We start from the raw sequence: 25,284 nt of genomic DNA, 5'->3' as shown, positions 1-25,284 counted from the left end.
CAAATAACTGCAATTTAACATAAACATATTTAGTGGAATTGGACCAATGATTAAATTAAAACAAACAAACAAAAAAATGATGGGCTGGTGAGCAGATTTTATTTTTTGGGGGTGGGGTGGGGTATGCAGGCCTCTCGCTGTTGTGGCCTCTCCTGTTGCAGAGCACAGGCTCCGGATGTGCAGGCTCAGCAGCCATGGCTCACGGGCCCAGCAGCTCCGCGGCATGTGGGATCATCCCAGACCGGGGCACGAACCCGTGTCCCCTGCATCGGCAGGCGGAATCTCAACCACTGCGCCACCAGGGAAGCCCACGTGAGCAGATTTTTATGTCACAATCTCCAGTACTTAATCATCTGGATCTCAGTTTACATTCATCTCATGTACATGTGTTTGCTGTTTGGGAAAACCATGCAGAAAGAGTAACATAGATCTATATTCTACCTTTTATAGATAACTATTTAGATATGATGGAGGAGTAGATTACTTTTCAAAATTAAGCAAGCTCAAATAATTTTTGATAATAGAGCCTGATGGGGCAAAAGGGAAAATTAGCTATGTTGGCATATTAAGAAGAAATTTGAATTTCACTTTAAGGCATGATATAAATGATAAAATGAAGTCACACAAATTACCTATTGACAATTAGAAACAAAGACAACTGAATAGCTTAATTAGAAAATATGTGAGGATTTATTAACTGAAATATTTTTTCTTGAAATATTAATATTACATCCCTCAACATTAAAGGAAATACTTTTGACAATATTTTAATGCTTCTATGTTTTGCTGAAAATCCCAGTGGGTGCCTGGAAAAGTTATTCATTTATTTTGGGTACATGAAAGTCTCCTTTTGTTGCTTATATGTCCACTATTTAAAGATTCTTCAGTTTTGTGTATGTTATTTACTTTAGCTTCACTAAGTAGAAAAAAGAGCTAACATTTTTGATCACTTATTAAATGCCAGCCACTTAACTTATTTATCTAATTTAATTTAATTTTCAAACCACCCTTTAAAAGATAAGCATTATCATCATCATCATCCCCATTTTGCTAATGAAGAATCAGGATTAGAGAAATGATGTGGCCAGGTGATATCAAATAGCTAGTAAATGACATAGGTTGGATCTGGACCCAGGAATAATTTTCTATAAGCCTAATGATTTATTTATTTTATAACACTTCCTTATCTTCCTGTTTACTGAGCACTTGCTACATCCATGTTATTGTAGTAGGTATTCGGATGTTTGACAAGCTGTATAATAACTTTGCTTATAAAGAAAAGACTCATTCTTTATTTGTACCTTGTTTTTGTCTGCATTTTCTTAGATTTGCCATCAAATTTGCTGATGTGTTTTCATGCACTATTTTTTTTTTTTCGTGGTACGCGGGCCTCTCACTGCCGTGGCCTCTCCCGTTGCGGAGCACAGGCTCCGGACGTACAGGCTCAGCGGCCATGGCTCACAGGTCTAGCCACTCCGCAGCATGTGGGATCTTCCCAGACCGGGGCACGAACCCATGTCCCCTGCATCGGCAGGCGGACTCTCAACCACTGCGCCACCAGGGAAGCCCAAGATTTCTGATTTTATCTTGATTGGTGAATCTTTCCTGATTTCTGTTCATCAATACCTCTTTGAGAACTGACTTTCCTAGACTATTACTATGATTTAATATCTATTGAACTTGTCAAGCATTTGCAAAAGTAAAAGTAGACCTGGCTTGCTCACAATAAGCCTACTTATGTCTTATTTCTGCTTTGAAATAGACTTGAAAATGAGGAGAGGAATATTTCTAAAAATATTCGATGAAACTTCCAAATTTAATGAGGTTCTGATTTGGTTAAAGATTGTAGGTTTCAGACTGCTCATTCCAATTTTATCTGAACAGGTTTGTCCATCCTTGTTATGGATTTACACTGATGTCTCATACCTTTCTAACATTTATAATCCATTTGTGATTCTATATGAATTTGCCAAGAACTCAAAAGTCAATTCTGTGAAATTTTTAAGGAGTTCTTTCTTCCAGTTATCTCTTAAGAATAAGATTTCTTTAAGCTTTGCACAATTCAGAAGGGAGCCTAGGTTCTATTTGAGTATACCAAGACAAGAGTAATTTTGTTCTGGTGCTTTCCATTCAGCCTCTACTAAACACTGGCATTTGTGTATATAAAGCAAATATCATATGACCACATCTTACTAGACATTTCAACATGAATATTTATTCTTTAGACTGATGCTGATAAACGTATGGCTCCTAGAAACCAAGTTTTAGAATCAACACGAGTGTCAGAAGTCTGCAAAAATTTAAGTCACTACCTTCCGAGAATCATCAAAAAGTTAATTTAAATTCATCAACTTCCATTGATACTTTTTAAAGAAATTGATGTTTGTAAACATTTGTAATTTGAGTAACAAGGCAAAAGTTATTCTCGTCATCTTTCTTTTTGTGCACAAAGTTTTCCGAATTCTTTCTTTTTCCTTTAGACCACATTCCAAAGGGAGTGATCATCTATTCCTGGGAGCCATGTTTTCCAATGTGCTGTCTTTTTTTTTTTTTTTTTTTTTTTTTGCGGTACCCGGGCCTCTCACTATCGTGGCCTCTGCCGTTGCGGAGCACAGGCTCCGCTCAGCGTCCATGGCTCACAGGCCCAGCCGCTCCGAGGCATGTGGGATCTTCCCGGACCGGGGCACGAACCCGTGTCCCCTGCATCGGCAGGGGGACTCTCAACCACTGTGCCACCAGGGAAGCCCTGTGCTGTCTTTTCTTGATATCTAGAGGGTAACATCCTTGGTCTTTTAGGATCCTGAGGTTCTCTCAGCTTTGAGGTCAGAAGGCAGCACAGAGCCACGTTTTATTGTACTGGCCCCTGGATCTGTGTCAGAGCATACCTGGGGTCAAGAGTCAGCCTGTAAACTGATGACCTCTGAAACCTGGCTGAGATGTCTGAAGCTGGTAGGGGTCATGCAGTTGGAGAAGCCACTGAGGCATATAGACTGAATGGTGTGATAATAAAAAATGTGGGCTATAGTGGCAGACTTCCTGGGTTTGTAATATATTTTAACCATTTACTACCTGTATGGACATGGCTAAGTTGTTTAATTTCTCTAAGCCTGTTTTATCATCTGTAAAAGGGGGAAATTGATAGTATCTGCTTCATAGAATTATTATGGAGACTTAAAAGAGATAATGTATGGAAAGCACCAAGAATAGTACATGGAACATAGTGCATAATTATACTGATAATAATAATAATAGCATAGGTGTATAACTTTATAAAATATCTTTATAATAACCTTGGTGTCACTCATTTTTATTTTGCATGGCATACCATGGTGTGTCTCCTTAGTTAAATAATATATCCACTTAAGGACTTCCTGGATTGTGTTACTTTGAGACCTAGAAGAAGTTAATGCCAAGATAGGATTAGAAAAGCAAGAGATTAATTGCAGAAAACACCTGTGAAAGATAAAGGTAGAGGGAGCTAGAGTAGACAGGGAGAGCCTTCAGAATGCAGTGCCAGTCTGACACCTGTGAAATAAGAGAAGGAATAAAGGAAAATGGGGCAACAAGATAATTAGACTGCAGCTCCGTTTTGAGAAAGCCTTGGCCAGGCAATCTGGGAATCCCTGAACCACAGTTGCCTGCTAGAGGAATCCCCAGTTGGGCAGGAATGAGACTGCACTAGTACTCCTACCATGCTCCCCCGTTGACTGAGAGAAACAGGGCATATTTGTGGCCTTACCCTTCACAAGAGAACACATGTGGAGGCTGTCAGTTAAGTAGGCACTTCATGGCAGTTTCTCTTGAAGAACGTCTAAGTAGCACATCTCAATGCTGGATGCTGGATATTTTTGTATTACTATAAAACTATTGAGTTGTGTTCTGGGATGCAGATAAGTTAATTGGGAATAGTTTGATCCTTTCTGGCCTGGATTTTAAGACTTGTTAGGGAGGATCACAGCCACATTTACTCTAAGGCCAGTTATTTTCCACTACTGAGGCAATATCTCTCCAAGTATTTGACCCATGAGCTAGGAGCTTTGCTAGTCTGGTTGGTGGGAACAGGCACTAAATGTTGGCCCTGTGACAGCGCTGGATACTATTTCCTTTAATCTTTTCATGTGGTTCTTTTTCTGAGTCTCCTCACATGCATGCACTGATCAGCACTCTGCAGAATACTCCAAGAGCGATCTCCTGTTAGATCTCTGGGCTTTCCTCTCTGGGCAGCTCTCTTCTCTCCAGTACTGTGTCCTATAAACTCAAGCTGCCGTGGCCTCTCTAGTTCCATCTTCTGATCTCAGGTTGTCTGCCAGACTCAGCCAAGTTTTTCCCTCATTGAACCATGGCCTATAAATGCTCTCAAACCAGCAATCTGGAACAATCCTAGGGCTCACTTTGTCTCTTTCCTGTCAATCAGGGATCACTCTCCTTTGCTATCTGATGCTGACTGTCTTACAAACTGTTATATCACATATACTTCGACTGGCTTTCTGATGTTTCAGGCAGGAAAGTAAATCTGGTCCTTGTTACTACATCTTGGCCAGAGGTTAAAATTCTGGTTTACAATTTGAACATGGTACAAAATTTATATTTCTGATTCAGTTCATCAAAAAGATGGCCCATATTTTGCCACTTTCTCTAAACCTAAAATATCATACTCCTCACCTAATGTAGCACACACTGTTCTATTAGTACAAATTAAAATACTTTTAATGGGAAGGAAAGCAATTGATAATGACCTGAACCACGAAAATTTTAAATTTGTTCCAGATACACTGGGAAATATTTATAATTTTCAAGGCAATTTAGTAGTTGGCTATATGCAGAAAATTAATTCAAGTTAACATTTCTTAAAGGCCCTGATATTACTTTTTTTTATTGAAGTATAGTTGATTTACAGTATCAACTATGGTTATATAGTTGATATATAGTTCTATATATATATATATGTACACATATAGTGTTGGTGTCTGGTGTACTGCAAAGTCATTCAGTTATATGCATTTTTTTCAGATTATATTTCATTATAGGTTGTCAAAAGATATTGAAAAAATTCCCTGTGCTATATAGTAAATCCTTGTTGCTTGTCTATTTTATGTATAGTAGCTTGTATCTATTAATTTTATACTCCTAATCTCTTCCCCCTTCCCTCCCTCTCCTTTTTGGTAAACATAAATTTGTTTTTTATGTCTGTGAGTCTGTTTCTATTTTGTACATAGGTTCATTTGCATTATTTTTTAGATTCCACATATAAGTGATATCATATAGTATTTGTCTTTGTCTGACTTACTTCACTAAATATAATATTCTCTACGTCTATCCATGTTGCTACAAATGGCAAAATTTCATTCTTTTTTTATGGCTGAGTAATATTCCATTGTGAATATAGATAATACCACATCTTCTTAAGCCAATTGTCTGTTGATGTCACTTGGCTTGGTTCTATGTCTTGGCTATTATAAATAGTGCTGCTATGAATATTGGGGTGCCTGTATCTTTTCAAATTAGAGTTTTGTTTTTTTCCAGATATATGCCCAGTAGTGGGATTGTTGGGTCACATGGTAGCTCCATTTTTAGTTTTTTAAGGAACTTCCATACTGTTTTCCATAGGGGCTGCACCAATTTACATTCCTACCAATGGTGTAGGAGGGTTCCCTGTTCTCTACACCCTCTCCAGCATTTGTTGTTTGTAAACTTTTTAATGATGGCCATTCTGACTGGTGTGAAGTGGTACCTCCATTGTAGTTTTGATTTGCATTTTTCTAATAATTAGCAATGTTGAGCATCTTCTCATGTGCCTCTTGGCCACCTGTATGTCTTCTTTGGGAAAATGTGTATTTAGATCTTCTGCCCATTTTTTATTTTTTATATTGAGTTGTATGAACTCTTTGTACATTTTGGATATTAACCCCTTGTCTGTTGCATCATTTGCAAATATTTTCTCCCATTTAGTAGGTTGTTCTTTCATTTTGTTGATGGGTTTCTTTGCTGTGCAGAAGCTTTTAAGTCTGATTAGGTCCCATTTGTCTACTTTTTCTTTTATTTCTTCTACCATAGGAGACAGATCCAAAAAAATATTGCTACCACTTATGACAAACAGTGTTCTGCCTATGTTTTCTTCTAGGAGTTTTTTCATTTTGGGTCTCAGATTTAGGTCTTTAATCCATTTTGAGTTTATTTTTGTGTATGTTGTGAGGAAATGTTCTAATCACATTGTTTTACATGTGGCTGCCCAGTTTTCCCAGCACCATTTATTGAAGACACTGTGTTTTCTCCACTGTATATTCTTGCCTCCTTTGTCATAGATGAATTGACCATAGGTGCATGGGATTATTTCTGAGCTCTCTATTCTGTTCCATTGATCTATTTGCATTTTTTTTTGGTGCCAATACCATACTGCTTTTTTTAAACATCTTTATTGGAGTATAATTGCTTTACAATGGTTTGTAAATTTCTGCTTTATAGCAAAGTGAATCAGTTATACATATACATATATCCCCATATCTCTTCCTTCTTGCACCTCCCTCCCTCCCTCCCTCCCTCCCTATCCCACCCCTCTATGTGGTCACAAAGCACCGAGCTGATCTCCCTGTGCTATGAGGCTGCTTCTCACTAGCTATCTATTTTACATTTTGTAGTGTATATATGTCCATGCCACTCTCTCACTTTGTCCCAGCTTACCACTCCCCCTCCCCGATCCTCAAGTCCATTCTCTAGTAGGTCTGAGTCTTTATTCCATTCTTGCCCCTAGGTTTTTCATGACCTTTTTTTTTTTTTTTAGACTCCATATATACTTGTTAGCATACGGTATTTGTTTTTCTCTTTCTGGCTTACTTCACTCTGTATGACAGATTCCAAGTCCAGGCACCTCACAACAAATAATTTCGTTTCTTTTTCTGGCTGAGTAATATTCCACTGTATATATGTGCCACATCTTCTTTATCCATTCATCTGTTGATGGACACTTAGGTTGCTTCCATTTCCTGGTTATTGTAAATAGAGCTGCAATAAATATTTTGGTACATGACTCTTTTGGAATTATGGTTTTCTCAGGGTATATGCCAGTAGTGGCATTGCTGGGTCATATGGTAGTTCTATTTGTAGTCTTTTAAGGGACCTCCATACTGTTCTCCATAGTAGCTGTATCAATTTACATTCCCACCAACAGTACAAGAAGGTTCCCTTTTCTCCACACCCTCTCCAGCATTTACTGTTTCTAGATATTTTGATGATAGCCACTCTGACCGGTGTGAGATGATATCTCATTGTAGCTTTGATTTGCATTTCTCTAATTATAAATGATGTTGAGCATGCTTTCATGTGTTTGTTGGCAATCTGTATATCTGCTTTGGAGAAATGTCTATTTAGGTCTTCTGCCCATTTTTGGATTGGGTGGTTTGTTTTTTGATATTGAGCTGCATGAGCTGCTTGTAAATTTTGCACATTAATCCTTCGTCAGTTGTTTCATTTGCAAATATTTTCTCCCATTCTGAGGGTTGGCTTTTGGTCTTCTTTATGGTTTCCTTTGCTCTGCAAAAGCTTTGAAGTTTCATTAGGTCCTATTTGGTTTTTTTTGTTTTTATTTCCATTTCTCTAGGAGGTGGATCAAAAAGGATCTTGCTGTGATTTATGTCATAGAGTGTTCTGCCTATGTTTTCCTCTAAGAGTTTGATAGTGTCTGGCCTTACATTTAGGTCTTTAATCCATTTTGAGCTTATTTTTTGTGTATGGTGTCAGGGAGTGTTCTAATTTCATACTTTCACGTGTACCTGTCCAGTTTTACCAGCAGCACTTATTGAAGAGGCTGTCTTTTATCCACTGTATATTCTTGCTTCCTTTATCAAAGATAAGGTGACCATATGTGCATGGGTTTATCTCTTGGCTTTCTATCCTGTTCCATTGACCTATATTTCTGTTTTTGTGCCACTACCATACTGTCTTGATTACTGTAGCTTTGTAGTATAGTCTGAAGTCAGGGAGCCTTATTCCTCCAGCTCCATTTTTCGTTCTCAAGATTGCTTTGGCTATTCAGGGTCTTTTGTGTTTCCATACAAATTGTGAAATTTTTGTTCCAGTTCTGTGAAAAATGCCAGTGGTAGTTTGATAGAGATTGCATTGAATCTGTAGATTGCTTTGGGTAGTAGAGTCATTTTCACAATGTTGATTCTTCCAATCCAAGAACATGGTATATCTCTCCATCTATTTGTATCATCTTTAATTTGTTTCATCAATGTCTTATAACTTTCTGCATACAGGTCTTTTGTCTCCTTAGGTAGGTTTATTCCTAGATATTTTATTCTTTTTGTTGCAATGGTAAATGGCAGTGTTTTCTTAATTTCACTTTCAGATTTTTCATCATTAGTGTATAGGAATGCCAGATTTCTGTGCATTAATTTTGTATCCTGTTACTTTACCAAATTCATTGATTAGCTCTAGTAGTTTTCTGGTAGCATCTTTAGGATTCTCTATGTATTGTATCATGTCATCTGCAAACAGTGACAGCTTTATTTCTTCTTTTCTGATTTGGATTCTTTTTCTTTCCTTTCCTTCTCTGACTGCTGTGGCTAAAACTTCCAAAACTATGTTGAATAATAGTGGTGAGGGTGGGCAACCCTGTCTTTTTCCTGATCTTAGTGGAAATGCTTTCAGTTTTTCACCATAGAGGACAATGTTGGCTGTGGGTTTGTCATATATGGCCTTTATTATGTTGAGGAAAGTTCCCTCTATGCCTACTTTCTGCACTTTTTTTAATCATAAATGGGTGTTGAATTTTGTCAAAAGCTTTCTCTGCATCTATTGAGATGATCATATGGATTTTCTCCTTCAATTTGTTAATATGGTGTATCACGTTGATTAATTTGTGTATATTGAAGAATCCTTGCATTCCGGGCATAAACCCCACTTGATCATGGTGTATGATCCTTTTAATGTGCTGTTGGATTCTGTTTGTTAATATTTTATTGAGGATTTGTGCATCTATGTTCATCAGTAATATTGGTCTGTAGTCTTCTTTCTTTGTGTCATCTTTGTCTCGTTTTTGTATCAGGGGGATCGTGGCCTCGTAGAATAAGTTTGGGAGTGATCCGCCCTCTGCTATATTTTGGAAGAGTTTGAGAAGGATAGGTGTTAGCTCTTCTCTAAATGTTTGATAGAATTTACCTGTGAGGCCATCTGGTCCTGGGCTTTTGTTTCTGGGAAGATTTTAAATCACAGTTTCAATTTCAGTGCTTGTGACTGGTCTGTTCGTATTTTCTATTTCTTCCTGGTTCATTCTCGGCAGGTTGTGCATTCCGAAGAATTTGTCCATTTCTTCCAGGTTGTCAATTTTATTGGCATAGGGTTGCTTGTAGTAATCTCTCATGATCCTTTGTGTTTCTGCAGTGGCAGTTGTTTCTTCTCCTTTTTCATTTCTATTTCTATTGATTTGAGTCTTCTCCCTTTTTGTCTTGATGGGTCTGGCTAAAGGTTTATCAATTTTATGTATCTTCTCAAAGAACCAGCTTCTAGTTTTACTGATCTTTACTATCATTTCCTTCATTTCTTTTTCATTTATTTCTGATCTGACCTTTATGATTCTTTTCCTTCTGCTAACTTTGGAGTTTTTCTTTTCTTCTTTCTCTAATTGCTTTAGGTGCAAGGTTAGGTTGTTTATTTGAGATGTTTCCTGTTTCTTAAGGTAGGATTGTATTGCTATAAACTTCCCTTGTAGAACTGCTTTTGCTGCATCCCATAGGTTTTGGGTCATTGTGTTTTCATTGTCATTTGTTTCTAGGTATTTTTTGATTTCCTCTTTGATTTCTTCTGTGATCTCTTGGCTATTAAGTAGTGTATTGTTTAGCCTCCATGTATTTGTGTTTTATACAGATTTTTCCTGTAATTGATATCTAGTCTCATAGCATTGTAGTCAGAAAAGATACGTGATACAATTTCAATTTTCTTAAATTTACCAAGGCTTGATTTGTGACCCAAGATATGATCTATCCTGGTGAATGTTACATGAGCACTTGAGAAAAATATGTATTCTGTTGGTTTTGGATGGAATGTCGTATAAATATCAATTAAGTCCATCTTATTTAATGTATCATTTAAAGCCTGTGTTTCCTTATTTATTTTCATTTTGTTTTTTTTTTTTTTTATTATTTTTTATTTTTTTTTAAACATCTTTATTGGAGCATAATTGCTTTACAATGGTATGTTAGTTTCAGCTTCACAACAAAATGAATCAGTTATATATATACATATGTTCCCATATCTCTTCCCGCTTGCGTCACCCTCCCTCCCACCCTCCCTATCCCACCCCTCCAGGCGGTCACACAGCACCGAGCTGATCTCCCTGTGCTATGCGGCTGCTTCCCACTAGCTATCTACCTTACGTTTGGTAGTGTATACATGTCCATGCCTCTTTATTGCTTTGTCACCGTTTACCCTTCCCCCTCCCCATAGCCTCAAGTCCATTCTCTAGTAAGTCTGTGTCTTTATTCCTGTTTCACCCCTAGGTTTTTCATGACATTTTTTTTTCTTAAATTCCATATATATGTGTTAGCATACGGTATTTGTCTCTCTCTTTCTGACTTACTTCACTCTGTATGACAGACTCTAGGTCTATCCACCTCATTACAAACAGCTCAATTTCGTCTCTTTTTATGGCTGAGTAATACTCCATTGTATATATGTGCCACATCTTCTTTATCCATTCATCCGATGATGGACACTTAGGTTGTTTCCATCTCTGGGCTATTGTAAATAGAGCTGCAATGAACATTTTGGTACATGACTCTTTTTGAATTATGGTTTTCTCAGGGTATATGCCCAGTAGTGGGATTGCTGGGTCATATGGTAGTTCTATTTGTAGCTTTTTAAGGAACCTCCATACTGTTCTCCACAGTGGCTGTATCAATTTACATTCCCACCAACAGTGTAAGAGGGTTCCCTTTTCTCCACACCCTCTCCAGCATTTATTGTTTCTAGATTTTTTGATGATGGCCATTCTGACTGGTGTGAGATGATATCTCATTGTAGTTTTGATTTGCATTTCTCTAATGATTAGTGATGTTGAGCATTCTTTCATGTGTTTGTTGGCACTCTGTATATCTTCTTTGGAGAAATGTCTATTTAGGTCTTCTGCCCATTATTTTCATTTTGAATGATCTGTCCATGGGTGAAAGGGGGGTGTTAAAGTCCCCTATTATGATTGTGTTACTGTTATTTCCCCTTTTACGGCTGTTAGTATTTGCCTTATGTATTGAGGTGCTCCTATGCTGGGTGCATAAATATTTACAATTGATATATCTTCTTCTTGGATCGATCCCTTTATCATTATGTAGTGTCCTTCTTTGTCTCTTGTAATAATCTTTGTTTTAAAGTCTATTTTCTCTGATATGAGAATTGGTACTCCAGCTTTATTTTGGTTTTCATTTGCATGGAATATCATTTTCCATCCCTTCACTTTCAGTCTGTATGTGTCCCTAGGTCTGAAGTGGGTCTCTTCTAGACAGCATATATATGGGTCTTGTCATTGTATACATTTTGCCAGTCAGTGTCTTTTGGTTGGAGCATTTAATCCATTTATATTTAAGGTAATTATCAATATGTATGTTCCTATTCCCATTTTCTTAACTGTTTTGGGTTTGTTATTGTAGATCTTTTCCTTCTCTTATGTTTGTTGCCTAGAGAAGTTCCTTTAGCATTTGTTGTAAAGCTAGTTTGGTGGTGCTGAACTCTCTCAGCTTTTGCTTGTCTGTAAAGTTTGTAATTTCTCCATCAAATCTGAATGAGATCCTTGCTGGGTAGAGTAATCTTGGTTGCAGGTTTTTATCCTTCATCACTTTAAATATGTCCTTCTACTCCCTTCTGGCTTGCAGAGTTTCTGCTGAAAGATCAGCCATTAACCTTATGAGGATTCTGTTGTGTGTTATTTGTTGTTTTTCCTTTGCTGATTTTAATATGCTTTCTTTGTATTTAATTTTTGTTAGTTTGAGTAATATGTGTCTTGGGGTGTTTCTTCTTGGAATTATACTGTATGGGACTCTCTGTGCTTCCTGGACTTGATTAACTATTTCCTTTCACATATTAGGTAAGTTTTCAACTATAATTTCTTCAAATATTTTCTCAGTCCCTTTCTTTTTCTCTTCTTCTTCTGCGACCCCTATAATTCAAATGTTGGTGTGTTTAATATTGTCCCAGAGGTCTCTGAGACTGTCCTCAGTTCTTTTCATTCTTTTTTCTTTATTCTGCTCTGCAATAGTTATTTCCAGTATTTTATATTCCAGGTCACTTATCCATTGTTCTGCCTCAGTTATTCTGCTATTGATCCCTTATAGAGTATTTTTAATTTCATTTACTGTATTGTTCATCATTGCTTGTTTCATCTTTAGTTCTTCTAGATCCTTGTGAATTGTTTCTTGCATTTTCTCTATTCTATTTCCAAGATTTTGGATCACCTTTACTATCATTATTCTGAATTCTTTTTCAGGTAGACTGCCTCTTTCCTCTTCATTCGTTAGGTCTGGTGGGTTTTACCTTGCTCCTTCATCTGCTGTGTGTTTTTCTGTCTTCTCATTTTGCTTATCTTACTATGTTTGGGGTCTCCTTTTCACACGTTGCAGGTTTGTAGTTCCCATTGTTTTTGGTGTCTGTCCCCAGTGGCTAAAGTTGGTTCAGTGGGTTGTGTGCGCTTCCTGGTGGAGGAGACTAGTGCCTGTGTTCTGGTTGATGAGGCTGGATCTTGTCTTTCTGGTGGGCAGTTCCACATCTGGTGGTGTATTTTGGGGTGTCTTGGCCATATTATGATTTTAGGCAGCCTCTGTGCTAATGAGTGGGGTTGTGTTCCTGTCTTGCTAGTTGTTTGGCATAGGGTGTCCAGCACTGTAGCTTGCTGGTCGTTGAGTGAAAGTGGGTTTTGGTGTTGAGATGGATATCTCTGGGAGATTTTCACTGTTTGATATTACGTGGAGCCAGGAGGTCTCTTGTGGATCAGTGTCCTGAAGTGGCTCTCCCACGTCAGTGGCACAGCACTGACTCCTGGGTGGAGCACCAAGAGCCTTTCATCCACACAGCTCAGAATAAAAGGGAGAAAGAATAGAGAGAATGAAAGAAAGAGGATTAAATAAAATATAATAAAGTAAGATAAAATAAAAATTAAAAAATAATTATTAAGAAAAGAAATTTAAAAAGTAAAAAGAAAAACAAAAAAACGGACAGACAGAACCCTAGACAAATGGTGAAAGCAAAGCTATACAGACAAAATCTCGTACAGAAGCATACACATACACACTCACAAAAAGAAGAAAAGGGGAAAAAATAATATATGTTGCTCCCAGAGTCCACCTCCTCAATTTGGGATTATTCGTTGTCTACTCAGGTATTCCACAGATGCAGGGTAGATCAAGTTGATTGTGGAGCTTTAATATACTGCTTCTGAGGTTGCTGGGAGAAATTTCCCTTTCTCTTATTTGTTCGTTCAGCTCCTGGGGTTCAGCTTTGGATTTCGCCCTGCCTCTGTGTGTAGGTCACCTGAGGGCATCTGTTCTTCGCTCAGACAGGACAGAGTTAAAGGAGCAGCTAATTTGGCGGCTCTGGCTCACTCAGGCCAGGGGGACGGAGGGCTATGGATGCGGCACGAGCCTGCGGCAGCAGAGACCAGTGTGACATTGCACCAGCCTGATGTGTGCTGTGCATTCTCCAGGGGAAGGTGTCCCTGGATCATGGGATCCTGGCAGTGGCAGTCAGTAGAGGATCCCAGGAGGGTGGTGTGGATAGTGACCTGTGCTCGCACACAGGCTTCTTGGTGGCTGCAGTAGCAACCTTAGCATCTCATGCGCATCTGTGTGGTCTGCGCTGATAGCCTGATTGCTTTTGCAATCCTGAGAAAAGCCCTTAAATGCAGGGTAAATTCTTACAAGGACCACAGAAATCAAGACAGACCTACCAGCTCTATAAAATACATACAAGAATAATTTCATTTTCAATAATAGTGGCAACTGACTTGATGTTTCCCTGAGTGCTTTTTCCATTTGAGACCTGTGAGCAAAGGAGCCAAGGAGGACATATAAGTATGCATAATAATCTGCAATGTTGTAAATGGGCCACAAGAATTCCACTGTTTTGAAGTTTAATTTGTAAGTTACATCTTAATGATTTTGACCTCATGCAGGTTTACCACATTGATTGGTGTCTGCTTAGTACTATGAGTCTGATCATTTGGAGTAATTTTCTGAGAAGTGTGTTTATACATATACAATTATAAAATGAATGTGTCTTTGCTAAGGTTGTTATAGTTCTTATAAAGCTAGGACTTGCACATATTTGCAATGTTGAAGAGTTTTATTTCTGTCTTTGTCTAGTGTTTCCAATGTCTGAAGTGGATAGTTCTTGTTCATTTTAGAGCTGTTGTGATCTGACTTCAGAATTCAAGGATAGACACAGGAGTTTGTGTTTTATATTGACTTTTCACAAAATCTGCATTTTTCTGATGAAGAGAATGTATTCAGACCCTTGAGTTTCTCTACATGAGAGAAATGGTTATTTATTCACTGTATACAAGAAGAAGAATCCAATACTCTAGTGTTACTTATCTCCAGATTGCAGAGTCAAGTAATAACTACCATCTGTAGAACTTTACCATTTTAATGATGAATGAACAGCACAATATTCAATGTTTCAAAAATATTGTAAAGCTATGTCTTCAAGGTCAAAACCACGGTTGAAAAGTGAAAGTAAATTTATTTTAAAAATAACAAACTAACTCATTTTCAGTGAATTGATGACATATTTTGTCATCATATAGGCACTAACTCACCCATTTTATTTTTATAAGAAATAAAACTAAAATGTTCAATGACTTTTCTTGAATTCTAATCACCACTAGCATTCTGAACAAGATGCAGGCTGACCTCTCAGGCATTGTGACACAATCATTCACATCATCTTTGTGTCTTTCTTCCTCATTTTTAAGCGTTCTTTGGTAATTCCTTCTCAATAAACTATTCCAACATAGTAGGTAAGTCCTCATTTGAAGTAGAAGTCTACAACAGCTAAAAGAAAACAAAATATTGCTCGTAGGAATTTCAGGAAATTCAGCAATGAAGTACTGTAAATAGATTAATTCCTCAAATCATCTTCAGTAAGCCATTATCTGTACATTGACAATTAACATGGTTGTTTAAACAATATAATGATGGATTAATTTTCCTAATATTTGCAAAGTTAGTATCTGGATGTTTTATGTCGTGTACAGTTCCATAAAGTCAGAACTCAATGCTTTAGGGTGGCAAATAATTTCAAACCATTTCTCAAGGAAATAGAGGTCCAAATATCAAAATCAAATAGAAACTTTTGCAGTTAATTTTATAGAATTTTTTAAAAAATCTAAAACATTATAATTTATCTTTCCTAATTTCTTTAAGTTCAAATTCCTGAATCCCGGGTGTATCCTACCTGTCTCTGCCCCTCCTCAAGATCTAGTCCTAACCTATTTTTCCACCAGTCACCTAGTATTTGGCAACATAAATTGTGATCCAGTCTGATATTTTTCCCCTATGCTCCTGCCACTGTTCTCTCTCTATTTCTTTACTTATGTATATCTTATCCTTCCTTCAAAATCCAGCTCAAGCCTCCCCTTCTCCTTAAACATCTTCTTAATTTTCTTAGCTCTTCTTTACTCCAGGTGTGATCTGTGGATAAACAAACCAACATCGCTAGGGAGCTTGTTAGAAATGCAGAACCCTGGGCTCCCTCCCAGACCTTCTGAATCAGAATCTGCTTTTTCACAAGATCCCCAGGTTTTTGCATGTAAATGAACATTTAAGACCTCTTCTTCAGCTCATAGTGATCTCTCATTTATTTCACATTTCCACAGTAGTTCTTGTCTATATTTTTACCAGATTAAACTAATTAGTTTTTCATGGGTGTGTCTTGTCTCTTCACTTAGAATACAAGCTTCCTGAAGGCAGTCACCAGGTCTTATCCCTCTTAATAAACCTGATAGAACTTAATGCTTTATTTCCCATGCTGTGTTTTCATTCTGCGTTTCAACTTGCAGGTACTTCTAGTGCACGATGTTGTTTTCCCTTCAGATGAGAGGAATGCAAATTCTACTGCTTAGCTTGGTACCTAGCACATAGTGAGGAGCCAAATAAATATTTGCTGAATGTTTAAATTGCTGAAATTAATTTTGACAAGATGAACCTGGTCTTCAATTTTGATTCAGTTGTGCTTCTTCCCAGTCATGTTCTTGGGAGAACAGTGCATAATGAGAATATTAACACAGTCTTCAGCCTATAAGGCTTCTGGGGACATTTACTTGAATTCTAATTGGGCTATTAAAACATTACTAATCATGTTCCTAGAATAGCTGTTTAATCTTCAGGGTCATTGAGCTTAAAAGCAATCTTTCACCCTTCTCTGCAAATCAGTATACTAAGATTTGTTCAACTGCTAATTCTGTCTCGCTATAATATGGTGTTTAAACATATAGGCGTTGGCATCAGGTTGCCAGGGTTTTCCTCTGGGCCTACCACTTCCTACCTATGTGACCTTGGGTGCATTACTTTACATCTCTGTGCCTCAGTTTCTGTGTCTAAGTGGTGAGGATAATAATATTCTTTACATCATAGGGTTGATGTAAATATTAAGTTAGGTAATACATTTTAGATGCCCAGCAGAGTGCTTGATGTGTATTAAGTCCTAAAGAAGTAGCAGAACCTATTATTAAGAAAACACACGGCCAGGAACTCTGCATTCCTGAAATGCTATTCTAGAGTTTCAATCGTTTATATGTATGTAGTGTGGGAGCACTTTAGATAGGTTTCTATTCTGTCCTCTTTTCCTGACTCAGTATTTAATTTATGTTTGCTGGCTGGGATGGCTTCAGGTGATACATAACTCTGATACCTGCTGTAAGGATATGTGTTTCTATTCGCGTTTTCATTGTCCATTCCCTACGTACAGGTACAATATTAAAACTGAGTGCTGACTCATCCCAAAAAAGACAGAAGACTCCTCTCCTGGTTCAGGTGCCACTGACTCAGTCAATTCAAATGACCTTCCAGTAAAGGGTTGAGTAAGCAGATGGGAATTGGGTTATGTCCAGAATGCTTAATACCTTGATCGTTGCCATACCACTAAAAAAAACAAATACGGAAGGTGAGATTCTTTTTAAATGATGTGAATGATACCTAAATAATATCATAATGGTAAATAATGAGGCTTTATAATTGGGCATAATATAAATGATGCATTTCCGGGCAGTGAACATGTACATTACAGTTTGGCAAGTTAAATATTTTCTAAAATCTTTGTTGGAGATTTACAAAAATCATGCCTTTTCATCTACAAAAGAGCAAGTTTTAGAATGCTGTTGATTATGTAACAATGTTGCTGTCTAAAAACATAAAATACTTGCATACTCAATTAATCAAACAATACAGTTGATTCTTTATCATACTGTATTCAAAGCTAGAAACACTGGGACTTCTCACCCTTAAGCGGCAGCCTTGGGGTTTTGCAAGCTTAGGGTAAGTTTAATTAAAGTCAAGGGAGAAAACCAATTAAGCACTGAGAAGTGCTGGAATCTCTCATGCACTCTAAAGACAAAAATACCATTTAGAATAAGATGATGCTGTAATCTCAGTATAAATGTCATTGTCTAGTTCAGCAATTCTGGTGGCCCAGGTGTTCTGAGCACTTTGAAGAGCAGCTAGCTTATGAGCTTTCAATTTATAACTACATTGAATAATTTCCACTCACTTTAAATCTCCTCTGATAGGAAGTGCTTAGAAGGGAGACTGCATAAGTACAAAGAGTGACCATACTTTAAGTCCTCAAATACACCTATATTAAAGTGTGTCTTCAAAAAGCATTTAGATTCAAATCCTATTTGAGTAGGTTTGGAAAGCAGAGGGTTAACATTTTCCATCACTGCTACATGCAAAAGTGATGCATGTAAATGGATAAAGGAATCCAGCTTAATGAAATGAAATTTGTGTCATATTTATATTTTAGTCACTTTTGATGCAGTGTCATTACAGTTCCCCATCACTATTGTGCAGTACCGCCCACTGGGAAAATGGTAGAGCAGAATAATGTGCTGCTATACAGCTTGCCAATCAATCATGAAACCATAGAAAGAAGCAACTACAAGCATTGCTTCAAATGCAGTCCTGGGAAGCTGTGAGGGATGGGAGGGACAAAGCAGTCAATGGCAACCAAAAAATGGAAGTTGATTAAATGTGATTTACTGGGATTTATTTTCTTATCTTCATTTCTCTTTCTTGCAAGTATTAATTGCAATGTAGAACATGAATATGGAGAGTACATTACAGAAAGTCAGGGCTATTGCTCTAATTTGTGACAAGCAAATCAGCTATATGGGGAATGTAGTACAACAGTGTGGGAACCCTCTGCACTTTGGTGTGACCTCTGATGGAGCCTTCAAGCTAGTGAGGTCAGTTGATTTCACCCCTGAGAAGTCTTGCAGATGTTCCTTTAGTGGTATCTAGCAGATCTTTCTGAAGACTGCTTAGGGAAAAACACATATAAATGCCTTACAATCAAGCAGCATTATTTTAATAGCCATTTTTAGCTCTTAGGTTAATATGTTATAAACCTTAGCAGTGGAGAAAATTTTCTATGGTTACTGTTTAGTACAAATAGAAGTTGCCCCATGTTTGGAAATTGTTAACAAATCCCACTGAGGATTTTAACTAATCCTATAGCATTGTGGTGATATCTAAAAATGATGCTGCAAGTGACCGAATATCACAACTCAAATATACTTGCAAGGCTAGCTGATAACACATTTCCAGTTTCTGAAAAAGAAGGCTTTAAAATTATTAATAATTTCTAGGTCAGGCAATGTGGTGTAGAGGAAAACACAGTAGATGTGGGTCAGGACCTCTAGATTCTATTCTGTCTCCAATTTTGATGTATAGATTGGACAGGTCCTTCAAGTCTCTGTGCCTCAGTTTTCTATCTGTATACATCAGAGGGATGGGAAAAACAATTTCTGAACTCCATTTCAGTTCTAAGTATTCAGAAATTCTCTTTATCAAAGCTAGCTTCTCATGAAGCTGCAACTGCAATGTTAACAAAATGCCTGAAAAGTGACCATCAAATTTCCAGAGAGAGGCCGGGAATGGAACAATTAAAATTAGTTCTATCCTGTTTAAATTGCAGTGGGAAAAACAAATTTCAAGTTTGCCATTATCCTACTATTTGTTTGTAAACATGATACATCTTGATAGTTAGCCTAATGACTCAGGAAGCACTTCCTGTGTAGCTTTCTACAAGTGACTACCACCCACATCCAATGTGTCACCAAGTCCCAGTGATCTTCCAATTCCCTTGACTATTTTGCTGTTGCCTTTCCCACCCACATACCTCAGAGACTGAAAACTGAGCGAAATTCTTAATTGGTATCAGCAAAATGTGCATGTATAGGAATAAGAATGTTTTTGACTATCAGTTCTAAACCCAAGTAATCTGGATTTGGGTTGTAGAACAGAGAGGGAATATCAGTTGGCAGAGGCCAACAGAGTCACTCAGGACTGGCTGATGTACTAGATAAGAGTGGTGACTACAGTAAACTGACACAGGTTCAGTTTGGTCAGTTGTAGATTTTCGACAGAACCTTGACAATACATAATGTTTTCATATGACTTCCATTCATATCAAGACAGTTAAGAAATTTAGAATGCTAACTCTACACTGCTTTCTGCAAATACATAGAAAATTTACATCACATCATAAATCACAAAAATTCAGAGTTTAACATAATACAAAAACCTACATCACCAGAATGCATTTGATTTTAATAATTTCCTTATACAAAGGAAAGCAAACATAAAAATTAACACATGCAAGCAGTCAGGAAAGAGACTTACAGCTTCAAAGCACGGTATGGCAGCAAGTGCATAAGTCTAAAGGACCTGTGCTGCCATTCCAAGCCTTGCAATTTAGGACATTTGTTCTGGGCTTGGCTCTATCATAGGCTATATAAGACCTCAAAAAGTCATTTAGCTTGTCAATTCTTAGGTTTACAGACCTCATTCACTTAACCATTGCGAAGAAATGACTGTGTATCTTTGTTTAAAATTTAGTATGTGCCATTGAGTTTTTACTTAAATCTTTAGAAGAGAAAAGCCAAAAAAATAGGCAAGGGAGTTGACACCTATACGAAGTATCTGGAAATGAGTCAGGTCAAAAATAAAATGCTAGGAGTTTTCCAGGTGACTAAATGAATTACCTTTAGTATTTGAAGCAAAATAAACATTAATGAGAGAAGAAGACAGGATGCAGACAAGTGAAAGGATTCAGTTGTCATCTCCCAAGATTCAAATGAAGCTGTCCATAGAAGTTGCTCAGTACCTAGAGTCATGAAATGTGCCTTCCAAGATTTTTTTTTTTTGTTCTTAGCATAAGAGAGCGAGCAAAGTTTTTTCTATATTCTGATTAAGAGAAAGGAAACAGTATATTTCAAAGAAACGTTTTGGAGAAAACCAATTTCTTCTCTCTAAAAAAGTGAGGCGGGGGATGAGGGTGGGAGAGATATAGTAGGACTAGACCCAAAGTGTTGCTTCAAAACTAATAGGTGTGCAAATGAACTCAATTAGTGTAGTCTTTATGATAAACTGCAAGACAAATAGGAAATATCGATGCTTCTCAAACTTTAAAGCAGCTGGGAGTGAATAAAGAAGAACGAAGATGCATCCAAACCCAAGAGGAATAAAGTTGATGCCTGGAATCATCATACATAAGAGAAAATTAAATTTTGGTTTAAAATACAGACTTTTTGAACTTCTAATCACAATTCTTCTGAAAGACATAAGAAAACAAAATCTCAAAAATAAAGTTTCCATTGCCATCAAAAATTAATTTATTGTAAAAGCTAGTGGCAGAATCTGGTACCAAATCTCACTTTAGTCAAAATTCATTAATTCAACAAATATTTTTTGGGCACATTTGTGTGCCAGACATTCTTTTTTTTTTTTTTTTTGCAGTACACGGGCCTCTCACTGTTGTGGCCTCTCCCATTGCGGAGTACATGCTCCAGACGCACAGGGTCAGTGGCCATGGCTCACAGGCCCAGCCGCTCGGCGGCATGTGGGATCTTCCTGGACCAGGGCACGAACCCGTGTCCCCTGCATTGGCAGGCAGACTCTCAACCACTGCGCCACCAGGGAAGCCCCAGACATTTTTATAGGCACTTGAGAGTATGGCAGTGAACAAAACAGACAATGATCCCTGCTCTCAGGGGAGAAGATAATAGACAATAAGTAATATGAAAACTATATAGTATGTTAGAAGGTGATAATCACACTGGAGGAAAAAATAAGACTGTGGTAAGAAGTATAGGAGTGTACGTTGTGGTTGGAGTTATAAATAGGGTAATTTGGGTAAACTTCATTGAAAAAGTGACATTTGATCAAAGACTTGAAGGGTATGAGGTTGCAAGTATGTGGATATCTAAGGGACAGCATCACATTACCAAGGCCTTAAGGAAGAAATATGTCTGGTGGATTTGACGAACAGAAGGACATCAGTGCAACTGGAGCAGAATGAGTGAGGGGAAGAGTGGCAGGAGATGAGATCAGAGGGATAAAAAGGAAAGAGTTCACATAGGAACTTGTAGGCCATCATGAAGACTTTGAGTTTTACACTAAGCAAAATGGAGAGCCATTAGAAGGTTTTGAACACAGGAGTAACTTGATATGGCTTCTGAAAAGATCACTTTAGCTTCTATGTAAGAATATACTGCAGTAATAAAAACAGTAGACATGGAGAGACCAATTAGAACAATATTTCAGTTATTCAGAGGTGATGATTATATTCAGAGGTAAGAAGTGATGATGGGTTGGACCAGGGAAGCAAGAATTGAGACAGTAAAAAGTAGTCAGATTTTGATATAATGTGAAGGTAGACCGAGATGAGAGATTGGATGTAAGGTACAAGAGAAAAAGAGAAGTCAAGGATGACTATGATTTGGGGCCTAAGCCACTAGAAGAATTAGAGTTTCCATATTCCAAGATAGAGAAGACTGTGGGACTCTCTGCTCAGGTTTGCAAAGGAAGGTAAGAAATTTCATTTTGGACATATTAGGTTTTGGAATGCTTATTAGATATCAAGTGGAGGTGTGAGTAAGCAGTTGTACAGAAATTAGTACAGAAATCTGGAGAAAGGACTGATGGAAGTACAACTTTGGAAGTTAACAGCACATAGATGGCATTAAATCCATGAGAAGAGAGGAGGCCACCTAATGAGTGAGTATAAATAAAGAAGAAAAAAGTACAATGCCAAGCCCTAGGGCATCCAAACATTTGGAGGTTGGGGAGAAGAGGAGGAACTAGCAACAGATACGAGAAGGGGCACACAGTGAGGTAGGAGGAAAATCAGGAGAGTGTGGTACACTGAAATCCAAGTGCAGAAAATCTATTAAGTGTGTCAGATGATGCGGGTTGGGGTTTCTCAGCCTTAGCACTATTGACATTTAGGGCCAGAGAATTCTTTTGTGGTGGTGGTGGTGGGGAGAGGGGGTCCTTTGCATTGTAGCAAATTTAACAGAATCCCTGGACTCTACTTACTAGATGCTAGTTTGGTCCACCATCCCCTGGACCCCACTCCCACAATCCCTTGAATTGTGACAACAAAAATGTCTCCAGATATTTGGCACCAGGTGTGCAAAATCACCTCTCTTTGAGAACTGCTGTGTTAGATCAAGTAAACTGAAGACTGGGAAGAGACCACTGAAATTAACGACATGGAGGTCATTGATAACCTTCAGCACTTTCAGTGGAGTAGCAGGGGGTGAAAGCTGAAATACAGTGGGTTTAAGAGAGAATTGGAAGAGAGGAATTTGAAACAGTAATGTATAAACAAGTCTTCAAAGAGTTTTACTGAAAAGGGAACAAATAAATGGAGCATAATTTAGTGGAGAGATCAGGATTAAAGTTTTTTCCTTGAGATGGGAGAAATAATTACATGATTGTATTCTGATGGAAGGATCTCAGAGAGAGGAAAAAAATAAAAGAAGTGGAAGAGGATGTTGGATGGATCCCCTTGTATAGTGGAGAGGACATGGGATTTGGTACACAAGATGGGGGAGAGACTTTAGATGATAACATGGATATTTCATCTGTGGTAGCAAGTGGGACGGCAAGGAATATGGTTGTGGATACTGGTAGGAGGGTTGTTATAGTTTGGGTGGGAACTGTGGGAATACTTTTCTGATTGCTTCAATTTTCTCAATGATGAAGAAGCAGAGTCAGCAGCTCTCATGAGGGTGGGTAGTGAAGTGTCAGGAGTTTGAGGAATGAGAATAAGTATGATATATTCATCTAAGAGAATGGGACGATTAAATAAAGTTAGGAAGTTTATTATGATTCACAGGCATCACTGTGTACTTGAGATTCATGGTCATGAATTTAAAGTGAGCTAGTTAGTGTGAGTGGGTATTTTTCTTTAGCCAGGTTCAGCTGCAAAGGTATAGACACAGAGTAGGCAGAGAGCTGGTGTATTAGTCAGCTCAGGCTACCATAACAAAAAAAGAAAACATAACAAAAAAGTGTGTGAGAAAAGGCAGGGAATAGTACCCCATATTATATACAAGTCAATGATTATATTAATTGATCATGGATTTAAGATGGGTAGAGGGAGAGAGGAATTCAAGGGAGTGAAGAATGGAAAATATAGAGTAGGATGAGTGGATTGGAAGTCTCAGTTCAAAGATTGTTGGAGTTAAAGTATTTTAGGTTATAAAATTTAAAAAAATAGAAGGTGGTGGTTGAAGAATAGGAAGTTGAAATTGAGATTTTGGGGGCAAGGCAGTTATTGTCAATGACAAGTTCTGAATTATGATCTTGCAGTGGATGCTTTAATGTGTTGCTACAAACCTCCTTTCAGAACAAGGACACTCATTTTCCCAGCTTCTGGGAGTGTTGTCTGCTAAGAGTTCAAACATTTGAGTCTCTTCCTGGGCAATGCCCTCCACTGAAGGTAGCTGCCTTGGCCAAGGTTATGCCCCTACATGGGGGCAGCCCACATTCAGTGAATGGTCAGTTTAAAGCTCTGAGGGGGCATCTCAGCTCCAGAGCTCCCTGTGAGTTCAAATGAAGCCTTCATTACTACTAATCTGCAACTGACCTTTCTCTGCACAATATTGCTTCTTTCATTGCCTCATAGGTTTTTTTTCAGAGAGCAGCCCTGGATAAATTTCCTGCACTCAAATATTCATCTCAGAGTCTGTTTCATGGAGAGCCTGACATTGCGTCTCAGGTGGTAGGCATGCTTTGAAAAAGTAGACTTTAAAATGGGATATTGTATCTGGATCACTCATCAGGTGACTGGAAATAAGAATGCTGCCACTGGTGGGAGGTGGTGTATGGATAGCCTTTGGCATGTTATAGCAAAATAATTGTTAAAATTCTCAGGGTGCAGGGGAATGCATTGGCAGTGGCAATCGCTCAGGAGTTTGGGAGGAATGATAAGGACAATGGACAATGGACGGTTGTGGCTGAGTGTGACAGATGCATGGGAAAAACCATGAAAGGCTGAGGGTGATTAATGACCAACTTAAGGTGAAGTGTGAAAGTCAGAGGGCCTTGGAAGCATTTAAAGAGACTTTTACTTTCTGTACCCAGAGGATCAGACCCAGGACTTAATTATAACGACAGTGCAGGTCCAGGTAAGGGTTATGTTCCCATCTCTGGCATGTTTATTACAGAAAGGAGGAGCTCCTGGTTGAGAAGGAGAGGAGGCCTGAGATGTGGGATGGGGACATCTGGTAGACACCTTTGACTTCTACAACATGGTTGGACCTTGAAAACATGATGGTAAGTGAAAGAAGTCACAAAGACCATATATGGTCTCTATTCATGGCAGGGGGACAGGAGGATGGCTAAAGGGCACAGTGTTTCTTTTTGATTGATGAAGATATTCTAAAATAGACCGTGGTGATTGTGGCACATATCTGTCAATATACTAAAAAGCATTGTATTGTGCACTTTAAATGGGTAAATTGTATGGTATGTGAATTATGCCTCAATAAAGCTGTTTTTGAGACATCTTGAATTCTCTGATTCCCCTGAATTCTCTGGACTTGCAGAAGGGATCTGTTTCTCCCTCTTAAAGGCAGTGTTCCCACCTTGCTTGATAATGATGCAGTCTCTTTTTTTTTTTTTTTTGGTTGCGCCATGCGGCTTGTGGGATCTTAATTCCTTGACCAGGGATCGAACCCGGGCCCACAGCAGTGAAAGCCCTCATCTCAACCACTGGACCAACAGGGAATTCCCACAG

This window comes from Globicephala melas, chromosome X (genome assembly GCF_963455315.2).
Source record: "Globicephala melas chromosome X, mGloMel1.2, whole genome shotgun sequence".
NCBI lineage: Eukaryota > Metazoa > Chordata > Mammalia > Artiodactyla > Delphinidae > Globicephala > Globicephala melas.
This window is presented reverse-complemented; position numbering follows the sequence as displayed.